Here is a 7,712-nt window from a genome sequence, read left to right as displayed (position 1 = left end):
TCCCTTTTTTTATTCTGGGATCAACTTGCTATCCATTTGTACTTGTCATAGATAGATGGATGGAAGATGAATTTAGATATATGTATATGTTTTATATATGTATATACACATACATATATACATGCATATACATATATACACGCACATACATATAAATGCCTTTATGTGTGTGTCTATATACGTTCATACAAGTGGTAGTGGTTGCCTAGCCAATGAATGTTACAATCTAGGCAACAGACGTTCTAGCTTCACTTGATCTTTCTTCTGTAGATGGTCAAATCAAACTATTTTGGACGGTTACAGACCTTTTCCAGGAAGTTTTGCAGAAGAGCACTTCTAGACCTCAACCAATTATTATGAAGCAGCAATCATCAAAATATTTAATGCAGGTTAAAAATGGAAAAGCAGATCAATGGAACAGATTAGACAAGGAAGAATCAGAAATAATTGAACTCAATAACCCAGTATATGATAAACCTGAAAATATAAATTACCTAGGAAAGGACATCCTATTTGACAAGAACTCCTGGGAAAACTACAAGGCAATTTGACGGAAATTAGGTTTAAACCAACATTTTCATCATATAGCATAATAAGCTTAAAATGGTTGTGACTTTAATATTTTAATATGACCTTTAGGTCATACCACACACACACAAGCATGCACGCATGCACACACGCACACACACACACACACACAGAATCATACCAGGTAATGTCCACAACTATGGCTAGAAGTCTGAATTTTTAACCAAACAAGGAAAAGAGGCAATTACAAGAGTTATGACAAATAATTTGACCACTTGGAACTGAAAAGCTTTTGCCCAGAATGGCATAGAATTAATGTAATTAGGATAAGAAGAAAAGTGGTCCACTGGAGAAAATCATTGGATTAAATATTGTGAGGGTGCAATATTCAAGATTTATACACAAGTAACAGAAATAAGGGCTAAATTTAAGGATGAAAATAGGATACTAAAAGAAGAAAAAGGGAAGATTTACAAATATTTTTAAATTATATTTCCTTTTACATCTTCTATATTTACCAGTGTATCTTCCCCAACTCCCAAGCTATCCTTTATATTAAAAAAGAGTAAAAAGAGTTCAATAAAGCTAGCATATCAAAGTCTATAGAAAAAAATAATGAATATAGAAATGCACAGGAAAATTTTTATGAACTGATTAAAGTGAATTAGGTAGGAAAACTACATACAATAACTAAAATAATGTAAATGGAAATCTCTTCCCAAATATTCTTTAACATGGTTCTGCCCTTAATCATTTCTGTTTTGAAGCAGTGCTGCTTACAATCATATGTCAGCCTTCTTTGTAAAATTTTAGAAATAAGTTTATATTATAACTTTGGCTGTCATCTCCCTTGGCAAGTAAGACAAGTGTTTGCTGACTAAGGCACTTTTATACTCTTTTGGTCTCTGAATTGCTAATTAATTTATTGAATTATGAAATGGGATAGGCATGCCTGGTTCTTTTTGGTACTCTCCAGGAAAGACCATGATGACAGCAGGGAGTGAGGCTTTAATCACACTTTAATAAGGGACAAATGGTGATGAGGAAAACAGCACAGAAAGTACAGAGACAAATGACACAAAGAGGGTGCAGTGGGATACAAAGGCAAAGGTGAGGACAGGGGTGGGGTGGCAGAGGAACGCAGGCAACATGGGAAACAGAATGAGGAGCGGGAAAGTCACAGAAAACACTTTACATAACCACAGATTAGAGCTGGGAGCACTCAGCAGCATAGATCCAGATGAAGATGGAAGAGTATTTAGGGAGTGCAGGAATTGGGGGGGATCTCATTTTATAGGGTTTTGGCAGAGAACATACTCATCTGTGCCACCTTGGGGTTAGTTCATTAACCTATTAAGATCATCTTGAAATTGTCAGCAAAACTTTAAAGGTAATATGTCCACATTATCTCAAAGTTATCAGCACCATTGGGTGTTCTGCTTACCTTAGTGAAGATGTCTGGAGCTTATCTGAGGTTTACATATCATAGGACCAACAGGCCCTGACAGAAAAGGCTAGACAGCATCCCCTGATGTAGCACGTGGTCTCAGGATAGGATTTTTGTTACTGTATGATACAGTTTGCAAATTATGCTCCTTCGATCTTTGGGATGGTGTATATGTGACTTCTAGGTTTCCCTTTGCCATCTTACTTGCTGCCATTGTTACTTTAAACTCATTATTTATAGCCTTAAGAGCAGCTAGATGGTGCAGTGGATGAAGGGCCTGGAGTCAGGAAGACCTGAGTTCAAATTGAGTCTCAGACTAGCTGTGTGACCCTGGGCAAGTCACTTAACCCTTTTTGCCTCAGTTTCCTCATTTGTAAAATGAGCTGGAGAAGGAAATGGCAAACTGCTCTTGTATCTTCACCAAGAAAACCCCAAAAGGAGTGATGAAGAGTAGAACACAACTCAAATGACACAACAACAACATTTATATTCTTGCTTACTATACTGACTAGAAGGGGGGGCGTTTGACAGGGGGACCAAAACAAGATACAACTTTAACACAGTCACTTTGTTATGATCATTGGTTTAAATTTTTGTATAAAATTATCATAATTGCCATATATTGCCATCATATATTTCATGATCAATTACTTGTTTAAATATAGTTAAATATTTTGATAGTTAAATGAAAAATATGAAATTCATTATATTTTGATGGGAAAGCTTATTTTTGATGTGGGAGTCATCCCTGAATTGGCAATCTCTGTAGAGTTAGGCCACTGTCTTAAAACAAAGATCAGAATTAGTATTTAAAGAATGCTATAAGATAGGAAAAAAGATACTGCCCACAATGAAATCAACTGAATCCTGAGCTACTGGGACAAATAACTGATAACAGAAAATGGGTAATATGTAAATAACATTACAAATGTAAAAGCTCTTTGCCCAACTGGCCTACATCTTCCACATAAGGACCTCTGTATAAGGAACTGGGGGTGTTTCACATGTAAACAGTAATACAGTATTGCTGTTTACTGCATGGACAATATTAGGGATACCTATAACTTCCTCATATGTGTCCTTTGTAAACTGTGAGGAAACTGCCCTCTAAATGCTTTAAATATGTAAATTTTCCTATACCTCCACAGACTGTTTTTTTGCTTTCTGAGCATTTAAACACCAAAAAGGGGGTGAGGGAGGCTTTTTTGGTGTTTGAATGCTCAGAAAGCAAAAAAAAAAGTCTGCTTTAAAAAGTCTCAGGCCTGAAGCAAGTTTAAGATAGGGAAAAAAGGCAACTGCTGGCAGTTACTGGGATGATGAAAGGATATCTTTAACTAGTCATTCAAAGTATCTTATATGTAAGCATTAAGCTTCAAAGACAGGTATCCATATAGCAGTGTAAACCTGAGTAACCTTTATCTAATTGGAAAAAAAAGACACTCATCAAGTTTTATGATTTGGGGTCTTTTTTCTTTTGATTGTGAAATGAAAAGGATGCAGAATCATGGAGATGAGACAGTTTTAAGGGAACCCATTTCCTTGCCAATAAAAAGGGTAGGTTTAGGGGTGAATTAGATGAAGAGAATAGCTAGAGATAATTAAGAATGCTAGAAAGCAAATTAACACTTTAACTCTAATAAGCTATGAACAGGTAGTTAAGGACCTTTGGCACTGCCAATGTCAGAGAAAGAAGCTGGGTAAAATTTTAGAGCCTAGGGATTTTCTATGTCTAGAGGAACAAGAGGTAGAGCCATGTCTAGGGAACAGAAGGTAACTGCCTCACCAAGACACTTTGAAGGTGGGAGCTATAGTGCTGGTGCTGAGCAGAGACTAAGGAAGGAAGAAAGCCATGGGGTAAGAGATGGCTCTGCCATCGTGTACCAAGAAAGCATAAGGCTGATGTACATCCTTCTACAGTCTCAGTGTTGTGGGTACTCTACCAAAACAAGCTGCAACCCTTTTGTCTTGGTAGATGGCAGTTGAGAGGTGCCATGACTGAAAAATTCATCCTTCTATTGCCAATCTGACAATGTCTATTTGAATTTGGCTGGGTTATCACTTGGATCACACACACGAACACACAACTGCCAAGGCCTTTGAAGATTATGAGTCACCTCCATAATAAGGCATGAAGGAGGGAAGATTTTTCCTGGAAACTGGACCCCCGAAGGGCCCACATGCTGATAGGAACAATTGATAACAATGCATTTATATATAATTTTGAGATTTACAAAGCAGTTTTCTCACAACAGCACTGTGAGATGACTAGTGACCACCGTATTAGCTCCATTTTAAAGATGAAGAAAATGAGGCTCAGAGGGGTTAAATCATTTGTCCATGGTCACATACGTTAAGTAAGTGTCAAAGTCAGTAGTTAAAATCAAATCTTGTGACTCAGAGTCCCGTACTGTTCCCATTATATCATGCTGCTTCTTTATGTTTCTACCAGGAGAGGTTACTTTCTCCTTAGGGAAGTAAAACTATAATATTCTGTGTCTTGACTTGAAATTGCTATATAAACATTAAAAATTAATATTTAGCATATATAGAATAGTTATATAAAATATGTAGAAATATTTAAAATTAAAAATCCAAAGTGGCTAGATATAGCCCAATATTTCTATTTGTGCTCAATTTTTCATGCCTGGGAAAACTCTAAACACTGGATATAAGCAGACAAATATGAAACAGTTTATGGCAGCTACTGAAAATGCAACATATACTTACTACTGGATAAGAAATAGAGGGGTAGATCAGTGAAATAGGTTAGGTACACAAGACATAGTAGTCAATGTTTATAGCAATCTACTGTTTGATAAACACAAAGACCCCAGCTTCTGGGATAAGCTCACAAAAACTGCTGGGAAAACTGGAAAATAGTATGGCAGAAACTGGGCATAGACCAACATCTAACACTGTATACCAAAATAAAGTCCAAATGGGTACGCAATTTAGATATAAAGGCTGATACCATAAACAAATTAGGGGAGCAAGGAATAGTTTATCTGTCAGATTTATCGAGGATGGAGGAACTTATAACCAAACAAAAGATAGAGAACATTATGAAATGCAAAATGGATAATTTTGATTACATTAAATTGAAAAGTTTTTGCTCAAACAAAGCCAATGCAACCAAGATTAGGAGGGAAGCAGAAAACTGGGAAAGAATTTTTATAACTAATATCTCTGATAAAGGCCTCATTTCTAAAATAAATAGAGAACTGAGTCAAATTTATAAGAATATGACTCATTCCCCAATTGATAGTCAAAGGATATGAATAGGCAGTTTTCAAATGAAGAAATTAAAGCTATCTACAATCATACGAAAAAATGCTCTAAATCACTATTGATTAGAGAAATGCAAAGTAAAACAACTCTGAGGTACCACATCACACCTATCAGATTGGCTAATATGGCAAAAAAGGAAAATGATGAATGTTAAAGAAGATGTGGGAAAATTGGAACCCTAATTCATTGTTGGTAGAGTTGTGAATTGATCCAATTTGGAGCAATTTGGAACTATGCCCAAAGGGATATAAAACTGTGCATACCCTTTGATCCAGCAATACCACTGCTAGATCTGTATCCCAAAGAGATCATAAAAAATGGAAGAGGATCCACATGTACAAAAACATTTATAGCAGCTCTTTTGGTGATGGCCAAGAATTAGAAATAGAGGGGATGTCCATCAATTGGAAAATAGCTGAACAAGTTGTGGTATATGAATGTAATGGAATACTATTGTGCTATAAGAAATGATGAACAGGCAGACCTCAGAAAAATCTGGAAAGACTTATATGAACTGATGCTGACTGAAGTAGGCAGAACCAGGAAAACATTGTATGCAGTAACAGCCACAGTGTGCAATGACTGATTTTGATAAACTTAGTCCTTCTCAGCAGCACAAGGACCTAAAGCAATTCCAAAAAACTCATGATGGAAAATGCCATCCATATCCAGAGAAAGAACTATGGAGTCTGAATACAGATCAAAGCAAACTATTTTCTTTTTGTTCGTTTTGTTTTTTTTGTTTTATTCTTTCTTATGGTTTCTCCCATTCATTAAAATTCCTCTCTACAACATGACTAATGTCAAAATATGTTTAATAGGAATGTATACGTAGAGCCTATATCAGATTGCAGGCCATCTTGGGGATGGAGGGGAAAGAGACAGGGAGAAAATTTACAACGTATGGAAGTGAATGTTGAAAACTAAAAATACATAAACTAATAAAAATGCGACCTACACTAGGAGGAAGTAAGGTTGATAGTAAAAACGTTAACATAAAAAGCTATACATCTCTACCTGTTGTCTCTTCTTCTATTACTTAGGCTTCCTTAATTTTTTAGGTTAGAGTGTCTTCTGCTTTTTAGCAATTCATTTACTATGTAAATTCTCTGCCCTTTTCTTGACTGTCTTACATTCCCTTCATTTGTCCTACAACTCAGATTTCTTTTTAGCAAGGATCCCATATCGTTCTCCTTAACCTAGCCCGACTCATGTGTTCTTCTCTCCTACATTTAATTCTTTGGGAAATGGGCCAATACTTGTTAATCATAGGACGAGGACAGAAATATTTGGTTTTAAATGATCTCATTAGCTCTTAGGCACAATGAAAGTTATATATGATGAAGGACATAGATACCTACTTCATTTTCCCTCTTAAATCAAGAAATCCCACAAATGATTTTTTTTAAAAGATATCTTCAAATAAGTGGTCTTACATACAAATGCTAAAATATATTTGACTTAAGGGATGAAACAGTACAAAGATCAGGAGAGGGGTATATCATTCTATTTTCTGCTCACCTTTTCCTAGCCACCACTCCCCTTACATGTATCATCTTCCCATATTAGAATGTAAAGTCCTTAAGGACTGTATTTTATATTTTTATCCCTAGGGCTTGGCATTGTGCCTGACACATAATAAATGCCTATTCATTCATTCCATTCAAAGTGGTGAGTTAAAATTCATTTTAAACTACCATGATACTTATTTACCTTTCTATAATGGAGGAAAATTGGATAATTCAAGCAAATTGGAACTATCTTTTTAAGAATACAGTATGTTTGTTTTTGTTGACATTAAAAACTTATTTTTATTGCATTAGTAGAGTAAAAGCACATGCAATTTTAAAACAAATGTAGAAGATATATACTGAAAAACACAATAATTTTTATTGATGCTTTTTTTTTGCCACATCTACAATACTTCAATTTCCATTCTATAACAACAAAGAAAGAAAATGATTAAAATGGTACTAAATTGCCACCTACTGGACAAAATAGAAAAGTCGCATTTTTGGGAACATATTACATAATGAAATTAATGCAAATATCTTTGTTATGGACTAGTGCTAAAATGGATGTCTAGAAAGCAAGTTCTAACACAGTTTGAAATAGATTTTAATTTTCTTTCTAAAGTATTAGGTTTTAAATGCATTAAAATTGAAATTTTCTTGCCAACGTTTTACAGTTTGCTGGTGCTAAATGAAACACGAAAGAGAAGAAAGAATTAGACACTTAATTTTCAAATAGTTTAGCATTTAGCTGAATTGACTCTCTGTATAAAGAGGTCTTTCCCAGTCAGCCCATCCATATAGTCTGACTATGGATAAGGCTTCTTTCTCTATACCTCATCTGCACAAATCAGTACAGTCTCTCACTTACATACTCAAAATTTCTACACAGACTCTTCTATCACATACCTGTTCTCAACTGTACTTTAATTAACAAC

This window comes from Trichosurus vulpecula, chromosome 4, assembly GCF_011100635.1.
Source record: "Trichosurus vulpecula isolate mTriVul1 chromosome 4, mTriVul1.pri, whole genome shotgun sequence".
Lineage (NCBI taxonomy): Eukaryota > Metazoa > Chordata > Mammalia > Diprotodontia > Phalangeridae > Trichosurus > Trichosurus vulpecula.
This window is presented reverse-complemented; position numbering follows the sequence as displayed.